The following is a 22,453-nucleotide window of genomic DNA, read 5'->3' on the forward strand; positions in this document are numbered from 1 at the left end:
TAAAAATATAATAATATTAAAAATAACATTAATAATATATAAAAATAATAATAATATAATACCAATTAAAACATAATTTTCTTATTAAACGTATTAATAACTAAAACGATCAATACAACTTTAAATATCTTAAACATTTTTACATGTATAATTCGATTTCCTCCATAATGTCGGTGTCACATAACTATTAATTAATTAATTAATTATTAATTAATATGTTGGCAATTTGAAATAATTAATATCGAGGAATTTGCTGGCCTGCGTGTTAGAATAGATTCTATCAAGAGGAATTCACAAAATATCAAACTGATGACGGAATGTAAATTGATGTAATGCACATTTTCATCCAGAAGTTCTTGATATAGGAATTGTTACACTTTTTTAATTGGTTGCACTTTGCAAGTTTTCTGGAATATTTTCTTTGTTGTTTCCTTCATCATTTTTTCACCGGTCAACATCTTCCAACAATATAACATCCAATGATTTTAGTTTTCTGCAAAGCAGTCTAGTTTTGTGATTTCCATTACGTTTTATTTCACTTTTGTTTTGAATTACCAATTATAGTTAGCGTTTTGGACTAATTTCACTCTTGTGTCAAAAATATTTCAATTTTTGTATTTCTTCCAACTGACCACGTACTTCGTGGCACAAAATGTATTGAAAACCACAAAATTCGATTTCCTCAAGAGCGTTGGTGTCACAAAATTGTTGTAAAACTCATTAAAATTCGGGCAATTCGCAAGGAACTTGATAACCAGTGAGTTAGAATAAATTTCCAGTAATTTCAATTCGCAAAATAACAAATTAAACCGATGATGCGAGGTAAATGGAAAAGCATAAATACCAAGTTTAATTCGTTGCACTTTGATTTATGGAAACTTTCTCTTTCTTTCCTGTGTTTATTGGGTCGGTAGAAAATGTTGTCAAAATTTTATTTCTATATAGAATTTTTGCAAAATTTTATTTTTATAGAAAATTTTGTCAAAATTTTATTTCAATTGAAAATTTTGTAAAAATTTTATTTCTATAGGACATGTTTGCCATGTTTTATTTCTATAGAAAAAATTTTGCAAATTTTTTTTTCTATAGAATTTTTTTGCAAAATTTTATTTCTATAGAAAATTTTTGCAAAATTTTATTTATATAGAAAATTTTGTCAAAATTTTATTTTCTTTAAAATTCAGTATCTTGACAATAATCTTCCAGTGAAATTTTTGTTTAAATTTAGTAAAAAGTACCTTTCCGCTCAAAAAATACCTTTTTTGTACTTTCTTAAAAATTGTATTTTCCATCCCTGAATAACTGGCAAAGTGATCAAAATTTTTAAAAGAATATGTACGTTTGGAAATATCTCTTTATTGCTTCCATCGCTGAATTAGGCAGGTTCTTTTCGCAGGTTTTGCGCCATTTCATTTACACATGTGTGTTTGGCGGTTTCGTAGTTGTTGCTATGCCCAAACAAAGCGAGTCATGTTCACAAAAAGAACAACAAACACACATAAAAAGCAGAAATACATTTTCCAAAAATGGAATTTGTGGCGCGAGAACAAAAACAATTTGTTTTTTTCGACCGTCGTTTGATGGGCTTTTCAACTAGTATTCTATGATTTGTGCAAGTTTTATAGGTAAGCGTTTTTCAAAATAAAACCTCCAGCTTTTCTTCAACATCTTCTATAAGATTATATATTTATTTAAAATATATATTTATATATTTATTTATATAAAAATATTCATTCATTTCGGGGGGGGGGGGGGGGTTTGATCCCCCTCATCCCCCCCTGAATACGGCCTTGACCGCAACCCAAGTAATTCGATTGTGGATGACAGTCTTTAGTACAAGTTTCTATGCAATCCATGGTGGAGGGTACATAAGATTCGGCCTGGCCGAACTTACTTCCGCATATACTTGTATTCTCTATATTCTCTCTCTGTCGAATAAAATATCACAACATATATATGTTTACTCGAAATTTGTAAATTTATATATGTTTGCATTCACACATATTATTTTTATGAAACATTCATGCCCCAAACATAATATATTCTAACATATAAACATATGTGTCCCAAACATTTAGTATTAGTTTAGGAACATTACATGTTTGCACTTAAATATATTGTGTTTAAAAATTGTGCCCGAAACACATTTTGTTTATATCGGAACATATGAAAAACATATTTTTTTAACAGTACGTGTAGGACGCTTCCTTCTTTTCTCATTATGGTAGCACATAGCAAGCGGTTTTTACTTTTGAATATCATCTGTCACCTTCATCAGGCAAAAAAGAAATAGCCAACGATAGTATAGGTTCACCGATAATGTGTCTACAATGCTCAATTTGTATTTTTTTGTTTTTTTGAAATTGGTTTAGAGCCGTTAAAACAAGATTCCCGAAAATTTCATGTTTCCGCATCCATTGAGGATTTTTATCCAATTTAAATCCGTCTTTACTAACCAAAAATTGCTACCTGTCTAATTCAGATAGTTCACCGTCGTTTACCATATGATATTTCCCCAATTTCTTTTCATGTAAATCGGTCCATAATTATATATAGCCCCCACATAAACCGATCACCAGATTTGAACTTCGGAGCTTCTTGGAAGACCAAATTTCATCCGATCCGGATGAAATTTGGTACGTGGTGTTAGTATATGGTCTCTAACAACCATGCTAATATTTCAGCCTGAAAAACACTACAGTGATTAGGTAATCTTTTCGCTATTCGAAGTTCCAGATCTTTAGAATATACTCCGAAACCCACTTGTCCATTCAATTTGGGGCCATCAGTGTAGAAATCTATATATCTTTTATTCCCCGGGGTCTGTGTACACCACGCCTCACTGCTGGGAATTGGAGTTTCAAACTTTTGGTTTCGCCAGAGTGTGATCCACTATGTTAGGCACATCTGGCATTATTTTGAGGAACGAACTGTGACCGTACATGTTTTCCGGCCACAGCGATAGCTCGCGCAACCGTACAGCCGTTGTTGCAGCTGACTATTTGGTCAAAATGTCTAAAGGCAATAGATGCAGCATGACATTAAGGGAGTCTGTTTCTGTCTTACTGAATGCGCCTGAGATACACAAGCACGCCATACGCTTTTATGAAAATTGAAAAAAATTTCAATATTAAAATTAAAGTTCAGCTTCCTGTCCAGAATAACGCCAAGGTATTTTGCACACTCACTAAAGGGAATTTCAAACCCCCCTAATGAAATGGGCTTAACCGTGGGAGTTTTGCGACATTCCCAAGAAGAGGTGATAGAACTCCTCGTCTAGCAGCCTAAGTATACCTGGATCAACATACAGAGTTGCCAGTCCATTTAATATAGAGCTTGGATTGATATTACTGAATGCCCCCTCGATGTCTAGAAACGCCACGATTGTGTATTCATTGACAAATAGTGAGCTTTCAATAAAGCTGACTAGTTCATGCAAAGCGGTCTCAATAGACCTGCCCTTCGAGTATGCATGCTGTCGTTTCGAGAGCAAAATTGAATCGACGCTAGTTCTAAGACAAATGTCTCTCATCCTCTCCAGAGTCTTAAGTAGGAATGAGGATAATCTGATTGGTCGGAAATCCCTCGCACTCGAGAGAGAAGCTTTTCCCGCTTTAGGTATGAAAACGACTTTTGTTTCCCTCCACTCCTGATATCTGCTATAACGGGTTGCTGCCTGATAGGCGAATTTGCAAAAACTATATGTGCGAAGTATAATGACTATTGTATAAGCTATCATGATGTGGAGGAAAAGGAATCAATTAAACATCTCTTGTGTGAGTGTCCTGCTTTTTGTGTAAGGCGTAAGCGGAGCATATACACAGAAAAAAAGGTGTCTTGTTAATTTGAGGACCAGATGTGGAAGTTAACCACATAGTTCAAAAAATTTACTGTAATATAGTTCATTTTTCGTAACCACTGCGAAAATTAACTTAGCTAAAGGAAAACTTATAAAACTTCAGTAAATGTTTTTTAGTTCACTAACTACGAAATGGGACGGATTTTTCCTTAAATAAATTTCCAATACAATAGTTAATGCATCGTTGATTGTATTATAAAAAGACATAGGCAATATAAAAATCTTACTACGAAATGTGGACAATTTACTAAGAAAAATTTTTGTATGGAAAAAAATTTTTGTAGTAAAAATTAACTTAACCACAGTACCGATTCGTATGGCGGCTTCCTACAGCTTATTTCGGTTTTTACTATAAGTTGGAGTATATTTCCTCACATTGAAAATTTTAGATAAAGTAGAATAAAAAGTAGTTAATTTAATCCTTTACGGGTGTATATAATTTTTTTATGGATTCCTCGTAAATTTTGAATATATTTTACCTTATCCTATAGATAGAATACCAACTAATCAATAAACGTGATAGTGGAAATTGAAGTGAGAAGAAATTATGAAATTATTGCATCATCTTTTTTTTGTTTGTGTTTGTTATTGCGATGATGTTATGGAATGTGTGTTGTTGGTATCTTTTGTGGTGATAGTTGTTTTGTTGCAATAGCGAGATCAGAAAGGGATCATGTGTGTGTGGAGTTGTTTTTCTTTACATATGTGTCCTTTATGACTATTTGTGTCTTTGAGTTTTATTGGTGCATTCAGTTCTGTTGATTCATTTATGAAGCGCACACGTGGTGCGCTTGCGTGCGGTATTTGTGTTTATTAATAAAAATACATTTATTTCGTAACATTTTAGAAACTGATAAGTCAATGGTGTGATGTTAGAGAAAACAAAAACACTTTATATTGATAAAAAATAAATAACTCTAAAATAAATCACATATTAAGAAACTGTATATTTCTATTAATAATTTAAAATTAGTGCGGTTTTAAATTGGTTTACATAAAAATATTCATAATGAGTGGTAATAAAATGATCTATATTTACTCTACATCTGGATCACAGTACAATTTTTTGAGTCTATATTTTTATGTTATATCGAGTCCTTAATGTGTGTACTAAGTTCGAGTTTAGGTGCTAAAATCAGAAATAAATCAGTAAGAAAGGTATAAAATTATACGCCTTCGATGCAAATTTAAATATAACTTGATGGAGAATAGCTCGAAACAAGTTTTTTATTAAGTTTATATTCTTTAAATGGATTACACGATTAAGAACAGAAAATCGTTTTTAAGCTTATGTAGAACGCTGTTTTTTAATTTAATATGATGAGTTGTTTTCAAGTTATTCCAATATATATAGAGGAAGTGCCTTAATTTTGAACATAACCGTATATCTCAAAAAGTCGAGCTCTTAAAAAAAACAAGTGTAAATTTGGATTCAGCAACCTCAAATTACTAAAAATTTGATATAAATTTTAAATGAACACAAAAACGGTTCAATTTTGTTCCCATGTATTTCTAAAGAAAACTAATCATGAAAAATTGGGATTTTAGCCACTAAACTCGAACTTAATATCCACCATAAATACTAAATGCTATATTGACAAGTGGAAATTATATCTAATTTTATAATATTTTTATTTCATTTATATTCTGAGAAGGATTTCAAAAATGTCCCATTTGTGCATGGATATGATTCCACTAATGTAGTAATTGGATGATTTTTTTCAATGTGGTAAGTTTTTCGTCCATTTGTAATAAAGCCAAAATTTCTATTTATTAAAAATAATTTTCATTTGCAGGATGACAGCAAATCTAATGGTATTTTTTGGAATCTTCTTACTGTTTAATGCTAACTAAGCTGATATCCCTATTTGCTCTAAGAAAATTCTGTTGTAAGATAAAGATCAAAATACCATAGAATTTGTTAATATTTTTATATTTTATATACCTTTTTAACTTCAGAGGCTTATGACGCAAATCCACACAACAAAAACTAGCGAAATCGGTGAAATTGGACAAAAATGAAATGAAAATAGCAACTTATGGCATATATCTTTCATATGGATAGAAAATGGAAATTGATATTAATTAGTTTCATTCTACTAACATAGAATATTACTCTTTTGAAGAAGCAATTACTAACTACCGAAAAGTAACAGCATACAGCGTACGAATAAAAACATGTCTTTTATTGTATATCATAAGCCATAGTTTTATGTAATATAATAATAATTTTTTGAAATAAAATACTGGTAGTTATGAAAAATTGTCTTATATTGTACGAAAAATTTCTTAGTTGTATACAGGCTTGTTGTACCTTTAATTCCTCAATTTATTTACTTCTTTGAAAATTATACTGATAAACAGTTTATTTGAAACCAATTTCTAAATATAGGATTCCCAAAAACTTGTTCATTTTTCCGGATAGCAGGAATATTTTGAATGAGTGTAAGTACATTCTTCCCACAGCGTAGTAAGAATGAACTAAAATACGATGCAACACATAAACTTATTTATAAGAAAATCATGAACTTATCTAGATGAAAAAAATCTTTGGCGCCAAATCATGGTCATTCTTACTATGGGTTAGTTCATTTTTCGTAAACAATAGTAAACTTTTGTTTCGGTGTAGCTTTAGATTACTGGGTCCGGGCGATTTGAATGACCCAAAGCTATTTAATGCCCATTTTATTCTAGATTCCGATACAATTTCCTCGATAGGAAATGACCGCTGAGCCACTGTGGCTCCGCCCGAACATGGTTCAACCGTCTGATTTCCAGGAAAATGTGTGTCCAATAGTACCTCCAGCGTCTCCTCACTGGACGTTGTCCAATTGCCCTCCGATGTTTTAATGAAACCTAGAGCGGAGTTAGTGGATGCTAGTACCTTCCGTAGTCTGGAAGCCTCGGACGTATTCTCAATACTGCTGCAGTAAACATTCCAAGAGTTATGCTGAGCCTTTCTCAGTTCATCATTCTCATTACACTTCCAGAATCTACTTAAACAATTTTTAAGTGTATTTTTCTTTGTAAATACAGGATTTCAAATCCATTTTTAGTAGAATTTAAGTCTAATGTGAATGGGGTATAATTAAGCCTAAGTATACAGGAATATACAAAATAATTTAATTGTTTTCGGTATTTTTGTTAATATAAAATAAACCTCCTATTTAAATAATGTACCAAGTAATAATAGTTGCCTTGTTTGACATGCAAAGTCGTGGATTCTAGCCCATGTTGAATTGTTTAAAAGAAGGTTGCTCTCCCTAATTTATTATCGTCATATTTCTCTAATCCGGCATTCCAATAGACTGGTAGAGTAAGTAATCCTTTATAAACAATGGATCATTATACTTTTATAATAAGTTTGTCATTCCGTTTGTAACACATCGAAATATCGATTTCCGACTATATAAAGTATATATATTCTTGATCAGGGAGAAATTCTAAGACGATATAACGATGTCCGTCTGTCTGTTGTAATCACGCTACAGTCTTCAATAATGAAGCAATCGTGCTGAAATTTTGCACAAACTCGTCTTTTGTCTGCAGGCAGGTCAAGTTCGGAGATGGGCTATATCGGTCCAGGTTTTGATATAGTCCCCATATAAACCGACCTTCCGATTTGGGGTCTTGGGCTTATAGAAATCGTAGTTTTTATCCAATTTGCCTGAAATTTGAAATCTAGAGGTATTTTATGACCATAAAGAGGTGTGCCAAAAATGGTGAGTATCGGTCCATGTTTTCGTATAGCCCCCATATAGACCGATCTCCCGATTTTACTTCTTGGGCTTATAGAAACCGCAGTTTTTATGCAATTTACCTGAAATTGGGAATCTAGAGGTATTGTAAGACCACAAATATGTGTGCCAAAAATTGTGAGTATCGGTCCATATTTTGGTATAGCCCCCATATAGACCGATCTCCCGATTTTACTTCTTGGGCTTCTAGAAACCGCAGTTTTTAACCAATTTACCTGAAATTGGAAATCGAGAGGTACTTTAGAACCGTAAAGAGGTGTGCCAAAAATGGTGAGCATCGGTCCATGTTTTGGTATGGTCCCCATATAAACCTACCTCCCGATTTGGGGTCTTGGGCTTATAGAAACCGTATTTTTTATCCAATTTGCCTGAAATTTAAAATCTAGAGGTACTTGAGGATCATCAGAAGGTTTGCCGAAAATGGTTCGTATCGTTCCATGTTTTGGTATAGCCCCTATATAGACCGATCTCCCGATTTTACATCTTGGGTTTATAGAATCCGTAGTTTATATATAATTTGCCTGAATTTGGAAATTTATAGGTATTTTAGTACCATAAAGAGGTGTGCCACAAATGGTGAGTATCGGTCCATGTTTGGGTATAGCCCCATATAGACCGACATCCCGATTTTACTTCCTGGGCTTCTAGAATCCGAAGTTGTTATCCAATTTGCCTGAAATTGGAAATCTAGAGGTATTTTCGGGGCATAAAGGGGTGTGCCGAAAACGGTGAGTATCGGTCCATATTTTAGTATAGCCCCCATAAGAACGATCTCCCGATTTAATTCCTTGGGTTTCTAGAAACCGTAGTTTTTATCCGATTTGCCTGAAATTGTAAATATTCTGGTATTTTAGGCTCACAAAAACGTGTATCGGATTAAGTTTTTATCGGTCCATTTGGTAATGCCTCCATATAGACCGACTTCACTTCTTGAGGGTATAGAAGGCGCACTGATCATGAAAATTGCTTGAAACACAATGTAAAATTTCCATATTTTACTTCTCGGGTGAAAATCTACTGACTTAAGATTTCAAATCAAGACGTTATTTTATAATTTTCTTGCACACTTACAAGAGATGTTAATGATTGCTCTAAAACTCAAACAAAAATGGTTCTTATAAATCCAGAATCTGATATAGTCCTCATAGGTGAAATCTTTCAATTTATCTTCGGGAAGTGTCCTCAAGTTCTCAAGCCCTCCTGAAATTTCAAAGGAAACCCTAATATTTGGTTCATGGTGGTGGGTATATAAGATTCGTCCCGGCCGAACTTACTGCTGTAAATACTTGTTTATAGCCACTTTTGCAATTGCATAATTTCAAAATAAAGGGTGGTTAAATTGTAAGGGCCGATGTTGAATGTGAACCACACCTAAACGCCAAGTTTTTTCCCGAATTTTATTTGACATTTCTCTATTTCAGACTTACTCAATTTGAACCATGGAGAGATACATAATCCAACAACGTGTTAAATGGTTCCAAGAAATTGAAACAGTGGATGATCAATTTTCGAAGAAAATCATCTTCAGTGATGAGGCACATTTTCACCTAAGTGGCACATTTTCACCAATAAACAGAATTTCCGCATTTGGGTGAATGAGAATCCAAGAGTGATTGTCGAGAAACCAATGCACCCACAAAGAGTGACTGTTTGGTTCCATACATAATTGAGTAATATTAATATATCATAATAAAATAAAATTACAATAATTTTCTAAACACACAAAAAAATATTATAATTTTTGAGCTAACAATAAATTGTTGTTACAGAAAATTTTGAAGTTCAACTAAATTTTTGTTGATATAACAAAATGTTTGTTGATATAACAAAATTAGTTGCTAAAGTGACTAAAATCGTAATTGTATTTACAAAATACGTTGTTAGCTCAAATTTAAACATAATTTTAATTGTATTGACAATCAAATTAATTGATATTTTTTTGTGTGAATAGTTTGTGTTTCGGCCCTTGAAATTTTAACCACCCTTTATTTTCATAATTATTGCAAGGATGTGTTTATGGGAATGACAACATTTAACATGATAGATTGTGTATTCTTTTGGGAATATTGACCGAAAATTTGCATATAGCGACTCTGTTTTATGATGGTGACATCAAAGTATGTTAAGTTTCTTTCATTTCCATACAATTTTAATGTAAAAAATCCCACTATAATGAAAGAGACTATCCATTATAACCATTGTAAAAGTTTTTGTATTTTGTGTATTAAAAAATTTCTTATTTTAGTATGATTTATGACTGATATAAGAAATTACTATAATATACATTGTTAGTTGTCCAGACAGCGCTTTATAACCGTAGCTTTAGGCGATTTCTAATTTATTCAAACATATAAATATATGTCACATCGAAGCAGGTTTCCCTTTGACCGGGACCCCGGGAAATTCGAAAAAATTTCCCGCTTTCCTGGGAATGGAAAAAGAACCCCCCAATTATTAATGAAAAGTAAAAGCAAAACAGGGTAAATTTATGTGCATATTATAAAATTATTTATGTATGTCTATACTCGACTCCACGTTCTTCTTTTGTTAGAGTTTTTGAATTCCTTCCAAATTTCAAACTTTTATACCAAAAACAGTTTTTTTTACAAAATTGTTATTTTTGCAATAAAAAATAATATTTTATCCACAAGCTCAGTCCATTTCGTTTGTATTAAGCACTGTTTCTGACTGTAAAATTTTAATAACCCACATTTCGAAGAATCATTATAAAAATTTAATATAGTATAAATATAAAAGTGTAAATTAAAAAATTGGTGTTCGGTCGGAGCAGGGATTGAACCCAGGACACTTTGCATGCAAGGCAGACATGCTTACCACTGCTCCACGTGGCCAACAAATGTATATTTATGTTAAATAATGTTATGTTTGCATGGGCTCGTGGGCGCTGCAAACTATGCTATACAAATGTAACTTATAACGATAATAGTCTACTGGTGACTATAACAGCTACGTAGCCCAGTGGATAGTGTGTTGGCTTACAAACTGTATGGTCCTCGGTTCGATTCTCCGTCCAGGCGAAAGGTAAAATTTAAATAATTTATAAAATTGAATAATTTCTTTAACATTATTTGTATTACAGGAAAAGGTGTCAAGAAATAAAAAAAATCGTGGAAGTGAAAATTATGTGAGGCAATGAGCACAATCTTCTTTGGGGAAAATTCTCCCAAGCATATAATATTTTTGGGCCCAAAATGCTTCCAAACATATAATATGTTCACATAAAACAAACATATTAATGTTTCGGCAGTATCCAATAATATATGTGCTTCCTGCAAAATATGTTTGGAACATATGTTAGAGAAGCGATTTTTTTTTTTTTTGAAGGTGTATATGCGCACAATATTCCCCTGCAGAAATTCCAGTTGCTGCTTCAAAGAACAAAGGGTGTAAATATTTTCCCGTATAATCAAGACCTCCCACATGTGTAAATAGGTTTCCACCTTTTCATATTAAGGAAATTTGTTCGAGAAACATGGAGCTGAAATCTGACCATAAATTAGAATTTTGCTAGGGTTGTTCACAAAGAACAAATCCAAAACAAAATGGAACTTGATGAAGGAAAGTGTGTAGGATATATATTGTTACTATTATTGAGACTTAAAGTCAGCATTCTATCGAAATGGGAAGAATCGACAAGAACATTTGAATTAAAATCCCCTGCTAATAGAACATCATTAAATCCCAGAGTTACACCTTCTAGAACATCTGTAAGGGGCTGTACATAAATCGTGTTGTTAGGTCGATACATGCAACCTATACGAAATTTTATTAAATTAAATTAAATTAAATTTTAAATTTGCCTTTTAATTAATTCCTAGCAAATATGGCCACCAACGCGACGTTCCCTATCGGAACTGAAAACTGTGTACCCATTGAGATTTATTAAACTGTGCTATGAAAATTTGTAGAAAAAATACTTGGTGTATTTGGAAAAGAATGGGAGCCACCGTGGTACAATGGTTATCATGCCCGCCTTTCATACACAGGGTCGTGGATTTAACACCAATTTTGACAAACCACCAAAAAGTTTTTCAGCGGTGGATTATCCTTTCTCAGTAATGCTGGTGACATTTCTGAGCGTTTCAAAGGTTCTCTAAGTGGTTTCACTGCAATGTGGAATGCCGTTCTGACTCGGCTATAAAAAGGAGATCTCTTCTCATTGAGCACTCAGTGATAAGAGAGAATTTCACCACGGTGATATCACAATGGACTGAATAGTCTATGTGAGCCTGAAATATCGGTCTGCTACTATACCTAACCTAAACTAACATAAAGGGAAAGAAATCGTTTCGTTCCTTAGGTTAGGTTTGGTGACATCCCGAAGTATCAGGCTCACTTCGACTATTCTATCCATTGTGATACCACAGTGGTGAACTTCTCTCTTATCACTGATTGATGCCATGTTCAGCTCAATGACAAGGGACCTCCTTTTTATAGCCGAGTCAGAACGGCGTTCCACATTGCAGTGAAACCACTTAGAGAAGCTTTGAAACACTCAGAAATGTCACCAGCATTGCTGCGGTGGGATAGTCCACCGCTGAAAAACTTTTTGGTGTTCGGTCGAAGCAGGAATCGAACCCACGACCTTGTGTATGCAAAGCGGGCATGCTAACCATTGCACCACGTTCTTTAGAAAAAACACTACTTTCAGTCCATTACTCCTAAGACTCCTCAAGAGCAGCAACCAATATTTAGTAACTAATCAATCCATTAATAGATGACCGTACGAATTGTCAAATCAATTATGGTTTACTTAAAGGTTACCCGTGGTCACAGTAATAATATCTTGGTCACATACGTGTTATAATTGCAGGTTTTTTTTTTTGAGTTTACAGAAATTGCTTTTATGCAGCGACAGAATGATGCGCCCACATTTCCATCAGTATAACGCAGCAAGTTCATGCATATGTAGACTTATGCCTGAATAGCACCTGCTAGTACCAACAACTGAATCCATATGAAAACAAGCTGGTACTGCAATCCATGAAAAGTAATAAAATCTCATTTACACAACTACCTTTCCCATATGCCCCCTTGGAAAAGTTAAGCTCTTTTGACGACTTGTGTGTAAGATTGATCGACAAATGACTTGAACCATTGATGAATATTCTCCTCTCTGTCAGTCTTCTAGTAGTAGAAAAGATTAATTGGGACTTGCTCTAAAACGTCATTAGTGTGTTCTGGAGCTTCATTTCCTTTTCGAGATATCCCGTTCTCAATAGCCGGAGGCTCTGTCAATAATGACCCCTTTAAAATATGACTGGGTATTTGCATGTTTCCAAAGATATTGGTCCATTGTAAATTGACCAATTACATACAGATAACAATCGTTTATTTCGTAATAATTTTTGGGGGTTCTCTTTAACGTGTTTCACATTTTCGTTTACTTCAACTAAAACGATATGTGTTTTTGCAAATATTTGGAGTTAATTAAAATGATGCCTGAAACCCAAACAAAAAAACGAAAAAAATAGAACAGAGTTTAGGAAAGACTAAATTGGAAATGAACGGAAGAACCAACTTCAAAATAATTAAATAATTGGCAAAAGACCTTAGAGGCCAACTAGCCGGCCATTCAACACATGGGAGATGCCGACCAAGTGATATGATCCCATAACAAATATCAAATAAAACTTGAATTATTACTTGAATCTCCCATGATAGAATGATGGCGAAGGGGAAGGTGATAGTTCTGATAGTGCTCTTTAGATCATAGCTCTTAACTGTAGCTAAGATTCCTCACCCTTGTGGCCTTTACAATGATTTTCTAGCAGTCTACTTTCCTCCCCAGTCTATTCTAATGCAGAAATTCTAGCCATAGAATAAAAAATAAAATTAAGCATAATTAAATAGCAACAGATCTAGAAAGAACAAAATAACCATCAGCTTCATGGGTTTTTGAAACTTTTTCGTATCATAACTTATTTTTAAGACTAGGTGTTGTTGGTGGTTTCATTATTTTCTTGCTGTATTCTTTTCACATTTCTGCTGAGAGAGGTTGCTGAACTTTGCCAAGAAATATTGTTCAACACTAAAGAAAAAAAAATAAAAATTGGAAATAGAATAATATTCGTGGGTCAGTCGTTACAAATTAATATGATGTTTTATTAAATTAAATATGCCTTTTTTCGAAGAGGTTTTTTAGCCTCAGCCAGGTCAAATTCATCTAAATGTCGATTAAAAAGTTTTTGGAACACCAAAAAAAAAGTGAATTTATAGACAAATTAATTATGAACTAATAATTAGAGAAAACTGATTATGTATACTTCTAAATACACAATTTACGATGAGATATTTTAGAAACGACATAAGAGAATAGCATACCAGAAACTATGAAAGCGAATCAAAATAGGGTGAGCTCTGCTAATGAAGCTATAAAATTGTGGCGTGGGAGAATTTATTGCAAACGTGGCCAGATGGACCTTATTCTCTTAGCTTTAGATTTCCATTGAATTAATTTTGAATAATAATAATACAAACATTAAAAATGCTATAATGCTACAGAGGCTGGTCAAGATACCTGTGTGAGAAGATGTCAGTTATCAATCCCTAGATCACATAAATCGTAGCGGTGAGCCACAATACCTAATGCATGAGATGACATGGTGCGAGGAATGAGAAATCAATCAAGTTCAAATTTCAGTTAATAATTACATTTTTAAAAAGTCGAATCGATTTTGTCCGGAATATGACCTTTCTAGGTTCTTTTCTAAGAAGAAACAGGCAAAAGTGCGAAAAGGCTTCGAATTCTGTTTTGAAAATAGTGCCACACATACACCCGCAAAAAAAAGGAAGCACATATATTATTGAATACTGCCGAAACATTAATATGTTTGTTTTATGTGAACATATTATATGATTGGAAGCATTTTGAGGCCAAAAATATTATATGCTTGGAAGAATTTTTCCCAAAGACGATTGTGTTCATTCGCTAACATACTCGTAATTTTCACTTCCACGAAATATTTTAGTTCTTGGCACCTTTTTCTGTAATACAAATAATGTTGAAATTATTCACTTTTATAAATTTTTTAAATTTTACCTTTCGCCTGCACGGAGAATCGAACCAAGGACCATACAGTTTGTAAGCCAACACACTATCCACTGGGCTACATAGCTGTTATAGTCACCAGCAGATAATTATCGTTATAAGTTACATTTATATAGCATAGTTTGCAGCGCCCACGAGCCCATGCAAACATAAAATTATTTAACAGAAACATACATTTGTTTGCCACGTGGAGCAGTGGTAAGCATGTCTGCCTTGCATGCAAAGGGTCGTGGGTTCAATCCCTGCTCCGACCGAACACTTTTTTTTTTAATTTACACATTTATATTTATACTATATTAAATTTTTATAATGGAACTTCGAAATGTGGGTTATTAAATATTTATAGTCAGCAACAGTGCTTGATATAAACGAAATTGACTGATTTTTGGATAAAATATTATTTTTTTATTGCAAAAATAAAAATTTTGTAACAAAAAACTGTTTTTGGTACAAAACTTTAAAATTTGGAAGGAATTCTAAAACTCTAACAAAAGAAGAACGTGGAGCCGAATCGCTCTAAAATGCCTTTTATTTTTCTTTAATAATTCATTTTAAAGAAAATAAACTTTTTAAATTGTTTTAGCTGCAAAACTCGAACTTAATGCCCGCTTTTATATTTGAAGGTGTCCGTCAACTCCTCGTGGACTACTTATTAATAAAGGGGAACTAAACTTTGTTTTTATATATTTTACTGTGTAATTTTTCACTATTTCCTCCTTATTTCATTTTACTGTCCCAACTCTAAAAAGAGTATAGTGCCCTTTCGTTATTTTTATGAAGACCCCTGATTTCTTTTAACGAACCAAGAAAAAAATTGTGCCCATAATGCCAAAATGATAAACAAAACACATGTCCACACATACATAAAATTCTGCTCTCAAGGCGAAAACATATGCTGTTTGTTTTTCAAATGTCTATTCTCTTGGTTCCGAATGTCCATTCTCTTTATTCAAATTAAATAATATTTAGACTTAAGCATTTCAAATTTGTGGCCTTATCATAAAACAGTTTTCCGAAACAACAACAGTTTTCCGAAACAGCGGTTTCACAGAAATTGTTCTCTTTTGATTCTTTCGCTGTGTTATGTTGATATCTTTTGTCAACTCTCCCAGCTTCCATCTCTATTTCTTTCTCTATACTCTCTCTGTCGCTTTGAATAATATATCACAACATATGTATGTTTAGTCGAAACTTGTAAATTTATATATGTTTGCATTCACACATATGATTTTTATGAAACATTCATGCCCAAAACATAATATATTCGAACATATTAACATAGATGTCCCAAACATTTAGTGTTAGTTTAGGAACGTTACATGTTTGCACTTATATATATATTGTGTTTTAAAATTGTGCCCGAAACACATTTTGTTTATATCGGAACATATGAAAAACATATTTTTCTAAGAGTGTAGAGGCAAATTGAGGGCATTTTCAGCACTGCCGACAAACCAGAGTGCTCCGGTTGCCCTCAGAAGCAGAGTTACATATGTTGTTTGCTCCTCTGAATTCTTCTTCTGCCCGCTGAAATGAAAGCATTTTTTGGTTGCAGGCAACATTTTAAAAATGCGCATTCTTTACAGACAAAATAAAAACAAAGCATTTCTTCAGCAAAGAAAAAAACATTAATTTGAATTTAAACGAATTTGTTCGGTAATAATTAGTTTCTATATACATACATATTATTCATTGGTAAATTAAATTTTGCTTCAAACAAAAAAAAACGGAAAAGTCATGAGACGGTATAAACTCCTATGATATCACAAGAAAACTATTTCAAATAATTATGCATAACAACTTATAATACAATAAATAATTGGTATCGTCAATTAAAAAATAAAAATAATAAATGAGTTTTGCCACCAAAATCAATTAAAAATTTAATTGAAGTAATTAAAAAATTAATTGAAAGCACCAAATAAATTAATTTTGTATTATTTCATATTAATTCTGTGATTGATACTATCATTTCGTGATTGAAGCAATTTCAATTAAAAAACAAGTAAGTAAAGTCTAAAGTTGGGCGGGGCCGACTATATTATACCCTTCCCACTATGTAGACCAACATTTGTGTTACCATCTCAACTACTTCAAATTTGCTGGGAGCTATATAAAGGTTTGCATTTCCAGATACAAATACTTATAATGGAGACAATTTTTTGTACTTCTACAAAATCTTTAGAATTAAAATTGAAATCGGCTAACGCCCTGGAATGAAACACAATGTTAATATAAAATAATAAAAAGATATGCAAAATATGAAGCGAGAGAAATTTTAATGCATTTGTAGAAAAGAGCATTTATGATTTACCAGGCGATACTTATGTATTCGAGATATAGGACAATTTGAGTAACATTTACAATTTTTGCTACTCAGCAGTGACGATTTTACAAGGATATTGGTTAGATCTTGCCAAGACATGTGGTCAAGTGTGGGCTGTGATATATTATTTGGTCAAGTCGGGCGACTAGGAGGAAACTATCCAGTCAATTGGAGGAAAATCCCATTGAAAATGGGTCTAAAATATATAGTCTACCATATTTTCCCAACTCTGGTGTACATATATATGGGAGCTATATATAATCTGAACCGATTTTGACTAAATTTGACATGCTATCTCTGCTAAATTTCACGTAAATGAGAGTATAACTCTGACCCCCGTGGTCATTTGAGTGTAAATCGGGCGAAAGATATATATGGGAGCTATATCTAAATCTGAACCGATTTCAACCAAATTTGGCACACTTACCGATACTATTAAACGTACTCCTTGTGCAAAATTTGAACTAAATCATGGCAAAACTCTAGCTTTTGAGGCCATACAAGTGCAAATCGGACGAAAGATATATATGGGAGCTATATCTAAATCTGAACCGATTTCAATCAAATTTACCAAGCATTGGTATAATGTCAATTCTACTCTCTGTGCAAAATTTCACGAAAATCGGTAGTAAACTTTTGCCTCTGTTGCCATATGAGTCTAAATCGGACAAAAGATATATATGGGAGCTATATCTAAATCTGAACCGATTTAGCTGATATTTTGCAAGTTTTTCGAGACTCATAAAATATTCGGATGTACTGAATTTGAAGAACATCGTTTGATAAACACGCAAATTATGACCAGATCGGGGATAAATATATATAACAGCTATATCTAAATCTGATCCGATTTTTTCCAAAATCAATAGCGATTGTCTTTGTCCCAAAAAACGATCCTATGCCAAATTTGAGGACGATCGGACTTAAACTGCGACCTGTACTTTGCACACAAAAATACATGAACTGACAGACAGACAGGCAGACGGACATCGCTAAATCGACTCAGAATTTAATTCTAAGACGATCGGTATACTAAACGATGGGTCTCAGACTTTTCCTCCTTGGCGTTACATACAAATGCACAAACTTATTATACCCTGTACCACAGTAGTGGTGAAGGGTATAATTAATTGAATCATTTAATTTCGTATTAATTCCGAAGTAACTTTAAGGTTTTCACATATGGATTTATAACAAGCAGATTCTGGATTTATAACAAGCATTTTTGTTTGAGATTTAGAGGACTTTTAAAGATCCCTAAGCCTGCAAGACATTACGATGAATTAATGGAGATTTGAAATCTAAATTCTACTCGAATGAGCACGAAAAGTAAAATTTGGAAATTTTACTTCTAATTTCGTGCATTTGGGTCAGTGTGCCTTCTATGCCCTCAAGATGGGTTACATTTGGGAGGACCATATCATATAGGACCCTATAAACCAAATTTGAAATAATGGTTGTAACATACCTCTAGATTTTCGGGACAATCGGATAAAATTGCGGAGTTCAGATGCCAAAGAATTTAAAACAGGAGATCAGTCTATGTGGAGAGTTTGCCAAACTACCCCCAGATTTTGATATTCAGCTAAATCGGATAGATATTGAGGTTTCTAAAGGTAAAATGAATAATATGAAAAAAGTATGTCTTTGCAATAATGATTTTGGTATTGATTCCGAACCAAAGAACCGGAGAATTGCCAGTTTTTTCTGCTTTTTTCTTTATGTTCTATCAAAGTCCACTAAAAACGTCGGAACGCCAACTTCAATTTCCCAATTTAAATTCGACTTCATGTAGAAATTTCAAATAAAAATCGTCTTTAAAAAAGATACAAAACGACAACAAATTTTAATACGATTTCATTAACATTGAAGAACTTTTCAGAATTATTAAAGCCAAGTTGATCTTAGTCAAAACATAAAATTTTTCATAAAAAGATGTCAATCTCTCTACCAAAAAATGGACCACTACACACCATATTCATTACACATATTTATCGATCTAAAATATATCTATGTCTCCAACTTCAGGCACCATATTCGAACTAGACCTGCTTGCAGACAAAAAGAGAATCTGTGCCAAACTTCAGGACATTGTTTCATTATTGAAGGATGTAGAGAGGCAGACATGGTTATCGTCTTAAAATTTCTCCCTGATCAAAAATATATACACTTTATATGGTCGGAAATGGATATTTAGATGTGTTACAAATCCTTTTTATGTTATTATAATATTATAAATATAAATATAAAAATATTGTCGTGAGGCCAAAGAGTTCATGTCCTTAAAATACGAACGCGAATTTTGGTTATAATACATTTGTGAATTTCTCTTATATAAACTTTTTTCCTTGTCGATAAAGTCGTTTTGTCCTTATAGTTGCGATTCAACTTAAAAATTGGTATCTTTACATGAAAGAAGGCTAGGGTCAATTCTAAAAAATTCTTGAAATTAAAGAAAAAGTCTTTAAATTTGTGGAGTTTTTGTATCTTGACCACAAACCAAAAAATCGTTCAAAAATAGAAGATGTTTTTCAACACTTTATTTTAAAAACGTATACATAGAATAATTTCTACTTGAAGTCGAGTCTGAATTTGGAAATTTAAATTATCGTTAGCGCGCTTTTAAAGCTCTTTGATAGCTCATGAAGAAAAAGCTGATAAAACAAATAAATTCCAATTCGGAATCAATACCACACCCTCAAAAAAAATCGCCTCTCTAACATATGTTCCAAATATATTTTGCAGGAAGCACATATATTATTGGATACTGCCGAAACATTAATATGTTTGTTATATGAAAAAATATTATATGTTAGGAAGCATTTTGAGCCCAAAAATATTATATGCTTGGAAGAATTTTCCCCAAAGAAGATTGTGCTCATTCCACGAAATTTTTTAGTTCTTGGCACCTTTTTCTGTAATACAAATAATGTTGAAGAAATTATTCAATTTTATAATTTTTTTTAAATTTTACCTTTCGCCTGGACGGAGAATCGAACCGAGGACCATACAGTTTGTAAGCCAACACACTACCACTGAGCTACGTAGCTGTTATAGTCACCAGAAGACAATTATCGTTATAAGTTACATTTATATAGCATAGTTTGCAGCGCCCACGAGCCCATGCAAACATAACATTAATTAACAGAAACATACATGTGTTGGCAACGTGGAGCAGTGGTTAGCATGTCTGCCGTACATGCAAAGGGTCGTGGGTTCAATCCCTGCTCCGACCAAACACCAATTGTTTTTTTTTTAATTTACATATTTATATTTATACTATAAATTTTTATAATGAAACTTCGAAATGTGGGTTATTAAAGATTTACAGTCAGAAACAGTGCTTGATATAAACGAAATGGACTGAGCTTTTGGATAAAATATAATTTTTTTATTGCAAAAATAACAATTTTGTAATAAAAAACTGGTTTTGGTATAAAAGTTTGATATTTTGGAAGGAATTCAAAAACTCTAACAAAGGAAGAACGTGGGGTCGAGTATAAACATACATAAATAATTTTATAATATACACAAATTAAATAATATTTAGACTTAAATTAAATAATATTTAGACTTAAGCGTATACAATTTTTGGCCTTATCATAAATCAGTTTCCGAAACAACATATAAGCGGTTTCACAGAAATTGCTCTCTTTCGATTCTCTCGCTGTGTTAAATTGATATCTTTCGTCAACCCTCCCGGTTTTTATCTCTATTTCTTTATCTATACTCTCTCTCTCTCTCTCTGTCGCTCTCTGAATAAAATATCACAACATATATATGTTTACTCGAAATTTGTAAATTTATATATCTTTACATTCACACATATAATTTTTATGAAACATGCATGCCCCAAACATAATATATTCTAACATATTAACATACGTGTTCCAAACATTTAGTGTTAGTTTGAGAACATTAAATGTTTGCACTTAAATATATTGTGTTTAAAAATTGTGCCCGAAACACATTTTGTTTATATCGAAACATATGAAAAACATATTTTTCTAACAGTGCAAAATCATTAGTGTCCAAAATCTTTGGAACCGGACATGCTTTTTTCAGTGTATGTAAGAAAAAATTAGGGCATTAGAGGGTTAATGGAATGGATTTTCTTTTACGAAAATTGGACAACAATAGGTTTGTTTAGGTAATTTTCCAATAAAAGTTATTCAGTATAAACTTGCAAGATAGTAAGAATGGGTTTTATTATCTTGGGTAAAATTAGTAGAAGTGTACACGTTCACGAATTTATCATTAATTCAACGGTTTTAAACCAATTAAAACGAAAGATGTTTATATTTTCTAATTATAGTGCAATTAGATTTTTTTATGATTAATCAGCTGATAATTGCAAGTTTTTACTGGGAAAAATGTTTTTACTGTGAAATGTAAACGAAGGACTACCAGTAAAAATTTGTGATAGTAATCAAAATGTAAGCAAACAGAGCTAATATGGTTTAAATATTGTTATAGTCTCACAGAAGTAGAATTAAAAAAATGAATACAATTAAAATAATAGGCATTTTAAGTGAAATAAAGCATTTAAGTTTGCTAAATTTCTAAAAAATGTAACTTTTGATACAAAAAAATTAGCTTTTTTTCTATCTATTTTTAGATTTTTTTAAATTTATTTTGAGCAAACAATTCTGGCAACGCTGCTAACAGTTGCCATAAACAAATATTTATTTGTCTTTAAGGAAACATTGCGAAAAATAAACGAAAACTTCGTTTAGAGCGAAATACCGTTTCGGCACGAAAGCTTCATAGCTTAACTGATTTATCGAAAGGTGATAACATGTAAAAATGCCTTATATGAATTGTAAACCCATATTTTAAATAAATAGATAAAAAATATATGTACCTCGTACTACGTTATATGAAATAAACATAATCTGTTTCGATGTTGAATTTTTTTCTTTCAGTATTATATAATTTTAGAATATTCATATATGCGTTTTAGTTTTGTGTTTTATTTGGTCAAAGACGCATAGGCGCAGGGTATAAAAAGGTGTGAATGTATAGAATTTTATATGCTTTTACAATATTTTGTGTTTCATCAAGAGAACAAAGGAAAGAAAACAAATTAAAGCCAAATTAAAAAATCACTCATTTGCAGACGAAAAAGAGCCATCTACGGTGTGCAGACAAACTACAGCGCTGTGAATTCACATAAGATGTCTATACCTTCATTGGTCTATGATTTGGTTACCGCCCAGATGATTTGTACTCTATGAGCCATGTTAAGGAACTGCCGCTTAATTCTTTTGATCAGATTTTGTTTGCGTTAATTCAGAGATCTGTTTTATATTTTTAGCTTTGATGCGTACCACCATGAATGACAATGAGTTGGCTTTGAATTTGAAGAATTTAAATATTTAATGATTTATTTCTACAAGTTTATTTCACCTATAGAAAGATTAATTTTTTTGTGATTA

General features: G+C 32.5%; 1 long non-coding RNA gene across 1 annotated transcript; it reads left to right on the top strand.

Moving 5' to 3' along the window:
* Positions 1 to 5,494: 5,494 nt before the first annotated feature.
* Positions 5,495 to 6,340, top strand: LOC142241302 (uncharacterized). Its single transcript, XR_012723566.1, has 3 exons — positions 5,495 to 5,588; positions 5,656 to 5,748; positions 5,819 to 6,340. It is a non-coding gene; the product is annotated as an uncharacterized LOC142241302 (long non-coding RNA).
* Positions 6,341 to 22,453: the final 16,113 nt, after the last annotated feature.

This window comes from Haematobia irritans, chromosome 1, assembly GCF_050003625.1.
Source record: "Haematobia irritans isolate KBUSLIRL chromosome 1, ASM5000362v1, whole genome shotgun sequence".
NCBI classification, from domain to species: Eukaryota; Metazoa; Arthropoda; class Insecta; order Diptera; family Muscidae; genus Haematobia; species Haematobia irritans.